The sequence below is a fragment of the Poecilia reticulata genome, chromosome 3 (assembly GCF_904066995.2).
Source record: "Poecilia reticulata chromosome 3, P_reticulata-male-v2, whole genome shotgun sequence".
In the NCBI taxonomy this organism is placed as follows: domain Eukaryota; kingdom Metazoa; phylum Chordata; class Actinopteri; order Cyprinodontiformes; family Poeciliidae; genus Poecilia; species Poecilia reticulata.
Window position 1 is genome coordinate 3,342,091 of NC_088832.1, and position 10,071 is coordinate 3,352,161.

At 41.6% G+C, this 10,071-nt stretch overlaps 1 protein-coding gene across 4 annotated transcripts in view; it reads right to left on the reverse strand.

Moving 5' to 3' along the window:
- Positions 1-10,071, reverse strand: part of celf1 (cugbp, Elav-like family member 1) — a 144,876-nt gene that overhangs the window by 39,954 nt on the left and 94,851 nt on the right. The gene's annotated exons all lie outside the window — the stretch shown is intronic.

Here is a 10,071-nt window from a genome sequence, read left to right on the forward strand (position 1 = left end):
GCTCAGCACCACTCTGGCCTCATGGCGAATGCAGAAGTTCCAGTATCACCGCCACCAGTTATGTCAGTGACTGACATCGGACCACTTTTTCCAGTAACCAGTAATCTAACGCGTTGCTATTTCAAATCCAGTAGTCAGACTAGTTACTTAACAAAATCACTTTGCGTTACTATTTTCTATTGTAATTTAATGTTATTTCCTCTACCCATCTTCCTCTACCCTAACCAAGGTCATATGATTCTTCAGAAAATAATAGAAATTTTAGATCTTTATGTTTAAAGTCTGAAAAGTGGCAAAAGGTTGAAAAGTTCAAGGGGGTTGAATATTTTCACAAGGCACTGTATATCATATGATGCATGTGTAATCTAGAGCCAACTGTGTGCAAATGACAGGGGAATGAAATTTGTCATTCTGCCCTGCCCACATGGTTCAGCCACCAACCAGTGTTGAGAGGATTAATGTTGATTATCTTATGTCACTTGGCACAGGTTTAAACCTATATGAATCAAAAAGAAAAATAAGCAGCAGAAAATCTTATAGTATTTTCTGCTGTTCCTGTTCCTTCCTACAACAGAAAGGAACAGGTGACTTCCTGTTGGAGGGGTCAGGGCTAAGATGATGTCACCAGTTGACCATGTGAATGTGATGAGGGCCAGTCTGTAATGAGACACAGAAAGTCTGATGCAGCTGTAGCCTTCTATGCGGACGTTATTGCATGTTGATGTTTCATGGAGAATGGTCAGATTTCGAGGGTTGGCCATACCCACACAGTTTGATGAATGAAAAAGATTTTGATAACTTTTGATCTTCAATGCCTCAAGAATCTGCACAGTCATTTTGAAGTCTGTGTGTCAACAACTGTGGGAGGAATTTGATCATATACAATGTATATAAAAAAGATGCCATGGTGGCTTTGATTCAAGATGGCTGACTTCCTGATGGGTATGGACCATGGCTTCAGGAGACTTTTTTTTGTATGTCCTGACACAATACGCATGTGCCAAGTTTCATAATTCTGGGTCAAAGCATGACTTGGGGCTGATCATTAAAATATCCTAGCAGGCGCCAGTGGTGGAGAAAGTACTCAAAAAATTTACTTAAGTAAAAGTACAAATACACAGACAAAAATGTACTCAAATAAAAGTCAAAGTACCACATTAACATTTTACTTAAGTAAAAGTAAAAAAGTACTGGTTTTTAAAAATACTTAAGTATTAAAAGTAAAAGTACTTCCTGAATGCATTGCCTAATCACTAATATCATTAAGTGTCCCGATCATATGATCATATGTCACAGATAAAACATGTTTTTATTGCGTTTATTCTGTAACATAGTTTAGACTTAGATATATGATTCTATGCATCATAATTTCAGGGATGGAAACATCTCGTCTCCTGTCCTAACATAACTTAAACTTCACTTTTTTTGCCACACATTTATTTTGAAAGAAATCCAACTGGCAGAGGAGGACATGGAACCAAGGAGCCTCGTAGCAGAGTTGTAGTCTGGACCACTGAACCCAAGACCAAATCAAAACCAGCACCCCGTGAAGCACCACCTTCATGACAATAAAATTAAGTGCACCTATCAAAACTGCTTCTCAAATTGATCTGAAAGATTCACTTTCCCACCTAGATATTAAATACTTAGAACTGAAATAAATGTAATCAGTATCAATTCAAACTCTTCTTCATTCTGTTTTGCTTTCATCTCTGTGCCACAATACACAGATCTCCTGCCATCCCTAAAGAAATAACGCCCTGTGCGGTTGCCCATATTGCCAATGTCAGAAATAATAATTGTCTGCACCATTAAACATAGCAATTAACAATGCTCAACTATGAACACTGTCCAAGGCCCAATAAGCAAGAAGTAACCAAGCAGGAGGAGCACCGTGACTGTTCTCATCCTCCCTCCTGCTGCAACGTCTGCCACCATGACAGGTGACGAAAACAAAGAGCAATGAGCATGCTCTGCATTCCTACGTTCTTGTTTTATTTATTCACCAATTAAATATAAAGATATTTTAATGAAATAAAATAGCTACTGCAGTGTACGCAGAGGATTACAAGAACAAAGAACGGCTCTCAGTGAGGCTTCAGCACTATAGGACTTAGTCAAGATCCGTCCAGAAGAATCGGATCGTTCCTGAATGACATATTACTATATTGCACTTTGGTCACAGTGTTGTCCCATATCTGCGACATGTCAGTCATCACAGATGCAACATGTGTCTTTGTACAGCTAGCTTTGCTAGCATCACGTCCACAGATCTTACCTTTCTTTAAGCTTTCCTTCCAAGTGACGTTAAAAATTGGACAAAGTCCCATCGTCTGTGAAAGCGAAGCGCTGCTGATTTTACATGTCGCCATATGTGATCCTAAGGCCACCAAAACGGATCCCCTCAACACCTCGGCTGCGCCTAGAAATTCTGTCCATAAAAGTAATGAACAGAATCGGTGACAAAGGGCAGCCTTTGCGGAGTCCAACTCTCACCGGAAATGAGCCCGACTTACTGCCGGCAATGCGGACCAGACGCTGACGCCGGTCATACAGGGACCTGACAGCCTGTATCAAAGGGCCCGGTACCCCATGCTCCCGGAGAACCCCCCACAGCCCCCCCGAGGGACACGGTTGAATGCCTTCTCCAAGTCCACAAAACACATGTAGACCAGTTGGGCGAACTCCCAGAACCCTCCAGGACCCTGCTGAGGGTATAGAGCTGGTCCAATGTTCCACGACCAGGACGAAAACCACACTGCTCTTCTTGTATCCGAGGTTCGACTATCCGACGGACCCTCCTCTCCAGGACCCCTTAAGAGTGTGACCCCTCTGTAATTGGAGCACACCCTCCAGTCCCCATTTTTGAACAGGGAGACCACCACCCCAGTCTGCCAATCCAGGGGAACTGCCCCCGATGTCCATGTAATATTGCAGAGTCGCGTCAGCCAACACAACCCTGCAACATCCAGAGCCTTAAGGAACTCCAGGCAGATCCCCCGGGGCCCTGCCACCGAGGAGCTTCTTAACCACCTCGGCGACCTCGTCCCCAGAGATTGGAGAACCCAACCCAGAGTCCCCATGCTCAGCTTCCTTAACGGAAGGCATGTTGGTGGGATTGAGGAGGTCTTCAAAGTATTCCGCCCACCGGCCCACAACGTCCCGAGTCACGGTCAGCAGCACACCATCCCCATTATAAACAGTGTTGGTGTTGCACTGCTTCCCCCTCCTGAGACACCGGATGGTGGACCAGAATTGCCTCGAAGCCGTGCGGAAGTCTTTCTCCATGGCCTCTCCAAACTCCTACCACGCCCGAGTTTTTGCCACAGCGACAACCCGAGCTGCATGCCCCTTTGCCTGCCGGTACCCATCAGCTGCTTCTTGAGTCCCACAGGCCAAATAGGTCTGATAGGACTCCTTCTTCAGCTTGACAGCATCCCTCACCGAAGGTATCCACCAACGGGTTCAAAAGTTGCCGCCGCGACAGGCACTAACAACCACGCAGCCACAGCTCTGATAAGGCACCTCGGCAATGGAGCCACTGAACATGGTCCACTCAGACTCAATGTCCACCACTTCCTCCCACCAGGTAGTGGTCAGTGGACAGCTCCGCACCTCTCTTCACCCGAGTGTCCAAGACATACGGCCGCATATCCGATGAAACGATGACAAAGTCAATAATAGAACTGCGGCTTAGGGTGTCCTGGTACCACGTGCACATATGGTCACCCTTATGCTTGAACATGGTGTTCGTGATGGACAATCCCTGATAAGCACAGAAGTTCAACAACAGAACACCACTCGAGTTCAGATCGGGGGGGCCGTTCCTCCCAACCACACCCCTCCAGGTCTCACTGTCATTGCCCACGTGAGCGTTGAAGTCCCCCAGTAGGACAAGGGAGTCCCCAGGAGGGGCACTCTCCAGTACCCCCTCTAAGGACTCCAAGAAGGGTGGGTAATCTGAACTGTTGTTCGGCCCGTAAGCACAGACAACAGTCAGAACCCGTCCCCCCACCCGTAGGCGGAGGGAGGCTACCCTCTCATTCACAGGGGTAAAACCCCAATGTACAGGCACCAAGATGGGGGGGAAACAAGTATGCCCACTCCTGCCTGGCACCTCTCATCGTGGGGAACTCCAAAGTGGAAGTATGTCCAGCCCCTCTCAAGAAGACTGATGCCAGAACCAGAGCCATGTGTCGAGGTGAGGATGACTATTTCTAGCCAGAACCTCTCAACCTCGTACACTAGCTCCAGCTCCTTCCCCACCAGAGAGGTGACATTCCACGTCCCAATAGCCAGTTTTCGCAGCCGAGGATCAGACCACCAGGGTCCCCTCCCTTGGCTGCCGCTCATCACACATTGCACCCGACCCCTTTGGCCCCTCCCACAGGTGGTGAGCCCATGGGAAGGGGGACCCACATCTCCTCTTCAGGCTAAGCCCGGACGGGCTCCATGAGTAAAAGCCCAGCCACCAGGCGCTTGCCATCATGCCCCACATCCAGGCCTGGCTCCAGAGTGGGAGCCCGGTGACCAGCGTCTGGGCGAGAGAACACTGAATCCAACGTTATTTGTCACCATAGAGGTCTTTAGGCTGCGCTTTGTCTGGTGAGAAACAAGACATAGTTGTCTTTATGCTCCAGACAGCATAGCTCCTAGGATCATTGGTACACTCAAACCCCTCCACCACAATAAGGTGGCAACCCAAGGATAGACCACATCTTACAATATTCCACTTTGCAGTTTTTTTTTAATATTGTACATTTTGGGTTTTTCTCCTTCAAAAGAAATCAGAATTTTTAGGACAAAACAGCCATAAAAACAGAGGGAAAAAATTATAAATATGAAAAACTGTCTGTTTAGGTTTGAAGATGTTGAAGAGATGTAATGCATGAAAAAGAAAAAGTAAATGTAGTTTCTTTTAATATAGTTTGAAAAGAATTACCATTTTTGGTCATGAGGGATAAAAGTGTCAGTTTTAGGTTTTAAGTCTCATTACTCCACAAACAATAACAGAGCTTTTATTTTTATTATTCTTTTCAATCACAAGATGCATCACACTATATCAAATGCCTTGTCCACTTCCGTATGTTTTTCTGCATTTAACTACTTCTACAAACTTCAACTAATTGTGCCAATTGATATATCAAAACTTTCTGCTTCTTCTGGAGATTTCTCATACATCTTTTGCTAAACTTCACTATTTTACTTTTTGAAATATTTGTACTTTGTGCAAATTTGAGCCCCATTGAAATACATTGAAATTATACAAAATTCCACTAAATTCTGCTAAAATCTTCTGATTTTTCACAGATTACTACTTCTGCCTACTTCAACCTAGGAACTCCATTAAACTTTTAAGCAAGTCACAAGACATTAAACTATATTCAAATGTCTTGACTACCAGATATCTCTCTCGGTTTTCTCACAGTTGCAATTTAAGTTTTATGCAGATTTTTGATTGTTTCCAGGTTTACAATGTAATCCTATGGTGGAATTCTCTAACTGTTGTCAGTTAGTAACTGACTAACTTTTCATGCTTTTTGGCAAACAAAATGATGCTGCTCATACATATTGAACTGTACAGGAATAATTTATACATTAAAACGTAGCGACAAATGTCTACTTTCAGGAACTATTACTATCATTGCTACAGGTCTTAGTGTTTTCTGTTGAACTCCTCTGGAGTACAGACATGTCACACCTTCTCCTATTCCTTCAATGTATTTGTCTGATGTGCTGTTTCTATCTGTCAGCATTCTGCTCGTCTGCCTTTCTGTATATTCCTTCTGCTTTTACTGTCTGCAAAGGTCTTCTGCAATTTTAATCAATGTTAGCAATTCATATATCAAACTTTTCTGTTTTTTTGCTACTTTATGCTATTTCTTTTTCTGTTTTATTTTTCACCCTTTTCAACTATTTCAGGTTTTATACTAATTTCTGCTTCTGCTAATGCATGCTATTTCTTTTGCTATGTTTTACTTATCAACTTTTTCAAATATTTCAGGTTTTATACTAATTTCTGGTTTCTTTTTGCTATGTTTTACTTTTCAACTATTTCAGGTCATACTAATTTCTGCTTCTGCTAATTTCAGTTTTTTCTTTTGCTATGTTTTACTATGCAACGTTTTCAACTATATCAGTTTTGTGCTAATTTCTACTTCTGCTAATTTCTGCTATTTCTTTTGCTATGTTTTATTTTACAACTTTTTCCAAATATTTCAGGTTCTTATGCTTTGTGCTGCTTTTTCTTGCATTTTCTGCAGCAATCATTCTGCAAATATGCATTCTTATGGCTGTTTCACTAGTGCTTATTTTCTTGTTCTTATTCTGGTTGCTTATTTTTCGCTGCATTTCTTCTCCTGCATACTTTGTGCTATTTTCACCATTCAACCTTTATACTATTCAGCTTGCTCTCCTAATACCGGCTATATTTCTTGGTATTCATAACCTTCATACTTTTTATAATATTCAGCTTTTTGTGAATTTTTCACCCCATAGAAATTGGGGAAACTACTACATCCTGTGGCAGAATTGAGAATTGCAATAATTTGAGCTTTTGACATTGTTTTTGTTGTACTGCATGTGGCATGTTTTTTGTAGTAACCGTGCTAAACGATGCCTCCACAAATGTTGATGTTTCAGTAACCATTAAAGGTGTGGATTTCATCCACCCACCATTTTTATCAGAAGGAACAGGGGAATGTTTCAGTCCTTTTCAAATTTTAAGGTTTATACAAGTTTTCAGTTTTTTTTTTTTTTTTTCCATTGCACGGAATATATTACTGTAATCCTATATGCTTGTGGTAGCCTAGATGCTATCATTAGTATTTTAGCTAGTTTTGGCTTTTACCTAGATTTTTCACACTGCATGGACTATTTCTTACCTTTCTGCAAGTCTTCAGCAATTGGCTTCAAACACTTTGGCCATTTTCTCCAAAAGCATTCAGGATTGAGCATTCACACTTGTATTTTCACTGGGTAATTTTGGGGTACTTGAGCAGGGATGGGTGATCAAGTTATCATAACGGAGATAAGTGATGTCCCCTCTTTGACGTGCTGCTTTTAAGTCCTGCATCAGTTTCGCCCTCCTCTTCCTTACAGCATCTTTGAAGTTCTCGTTAATGTAGATTTTGGATCCCTTAAGTGCCTTGGTGCGCTGCAGAATAGTTGATCTGTCCTTGAACCTCAGGAATTTGACGACAATCGGCCTGGGTCTGTCTCCTCTGGGTTTTGTAGTGTTCATAATGATTTTAACAAAGCCTTTGAAAATGTCCTGTTGTTGTTCAAGAAACTCTGTGTACATTTTCTTCTGCTCGCTCAGTAACTCTAACTTGCGTGAGCGATACAAACTCCTCGTCTGGTCTCATCTCAGTCTTGGACCCTTTTGGAGGCATTAGTTCACTTGGTTTGTTACCGACAGTTTTTCTCAAAGTGATAATAAAAGTAGAGTACTTTTCTCCAATTACTTACATGGGAAGCAACATTTTTACATTTCCTGTCAACTTAACATCTTTTAATAAAGGGGTGTCAAACTCAATTTCACCGAGGGCCACTTCAGCATATTGGCCACCCTCAACGGGCAACATTGACAATACAAATCAGGAGTGCCCACCTTTTAGATGCATCCCTGCTAAAACCAGTGGTGGGAAGTAACGAAGTACAAGTACTTCGTTATTGTACTTAAGTACAATTTTTGTGTATCTGTACTTTACTTAAGTAGATTTAATAATGGGTACTTTCTACTTTTACTCCACTACATTTTACAGTAAGTATCTGTACTTTCTACTTCACTACGTTTCTACAAAACTGTCGCGTTACTCGTTACATCCAAGTCGCGTTGCTCTTTTTTTTCGTTAAAATGTGAAGTTCGGGGATTTAAGGTGGCGCCGTAAAATCTGAGCAACAACGTGACTTAGTGTCTGTTGTCACCCATCGGCTCCACCTTTACTCGCACGCGGAGCTTCAGACATGCGCAGTGGTTTCCTCTGAGCGGGAGGAGATGTCTGTCTAATGTCAGTAATATAATAGCGCTGCATAAATCATAAGATATGGCGACATGTAAAATCATCAGCGCTTCGCTTTCACAGACGGTGGGACTTCGTCCATCTTTTAGCGTCACTTGGAAGAAAGCTTAAAGAAAGGTAAGCTATGTGGAGGTGATGCTAGCTAAGCTAACTGTACAGAGACACATGTTGCATCTGCAATGAAAAAAGTTGTCACTCATGCGCTGAATTATTGTGTGGAGGTGTTGACTGAGGTGTCGCAAATATGGGACAACGTTGTGACCAAAGTCTGCATTGATATGACATTCAGGAACGATCCGATTCTTCTGGACGGATCTTTACTGATTAAATTTATTTCAGCTCTAAGTATTTAATATCTAGTTTTTTTAAGGGAATGTGGATATTTCAGATCAATTTGAGAAGCAATTTTGATAGGTAAAACTTAATTTTTTTGTGTCATGTAGCACGGGGTGCTTGTCTTGACTTGGTCTTGGGTAGGTGGTCTTGACTACAACTCTGCTACGTGGCTCCTTGGTTGCCTGTCCTCCCCCACCCATCTTCTTTCCATACCCTTTCTGTTGGATTTCTTTAAAAATAAATGCCATTAGTGGCAAAAAAAAAGTGAAGTTCATGTTATGTTAGGACAGGAGACAAGATGCTTCCATCCCTGAAATTATGATGCATATAATCAAATATCTAAGTCTAAACTATGTTACAGAGTAAACACAATAAAAACATGCTTTATCTGTGCCATTGTTCATTAAAATGTACATTTCTAATGTATTAAAATTAAATACAATTGGTACACTTAATGATATTAGCGTTTAGGTAATCCATTCAGCAAATACTTTTACTTTTAATACTTAAGTATTTTTAAAAGCCAGTACTTTTTTACTTTTGCTTAAGTACAAATGTTAATGTGGTAGTTTTACTTTTACTTGAGTACATTTTTGTGTGTGTATTTGTACTTTTACTTAAGTCAATTTTTTGAGTACTTTCTCCACCACTGGCTAAAACACACCCCAGACAAAAGGTTGACTTCCCTCATTAGCAGCAACTCAGTTCTGTAGAGGCTTATTCTTCTGTAGAGGCTTAGTCAATGATCCAGGTGTGTTAGAGAAGGAACACATCTAAAGTTGCAGATGGTAGCTCGGGAAAACTAATTAACACCCTTGACTGGTTCACATGGGCAGACATTATAGACTTTATGCAAAGATTTAATTTCAGAGGCAACAGAAATCAATGAATAAAAAATATCTGTTTGGATCAGACAGATCCAACTGACTGATGAATTAGTGCAGATTTTTCTGCAGATGGGGACCAGGAGGAAGTGCTGGTAATTTAAGCTTAATTTAATTTATTAAAAGTTATTGGGGCCACAGTGAGTGGTTTTTGTCACTACAGAGAAAAATGTAGATGCATTTATCTGCTTAATTTATGTTGGGATCTGGATTCACGGTAAATAATAACTAAACTGCAAAAATGCGGCTAAATAGCCGATGTTAATATGATTGGAATTTCACGGACAAAAATAGTACATGCCCAATTTTTTTAATGTTGTCGGTCAAGATGACAGATAAAAAAAGTCTAGCGGGACCTGCTGCCCTGACACCAATTCACACACATCTTCATTCACAGTCTTACTTGTAAATCGATTTTTCTTTTCTTGGACATTTTGATGTTAGCTTGTGAATGTCTCAGTTTTGTTTGCTGGGAAAATCAATAAGCAGCTTGAGCGTCTCTGCTGCTCTCTAGTGGCGAGAAGCCGTAATGTCGGCTGCTAACAATCGGAAGGCATTATGGGAGATGTAGTTTGGTGTCAATTCGTGCTCAAAACATTTTAAGTCAATCATGGGCCTATAAAACGCTGGGGGGGGGGGCACATAAAATTACATGGTGGGTCACATGTGGCCCGTGGGCCTTGAGTTTGACACATACGGGAGGAAAAATGGGATTTTCATCAGCTATTGACACCTTGTTCTGCCGTGCGCATGGAGATTGAGGGCTTTCGGCAAGAGGTTTTTGTCAGAGTCGAACACTGCCAAAAATGGTCAAAAACGCTGTGTGT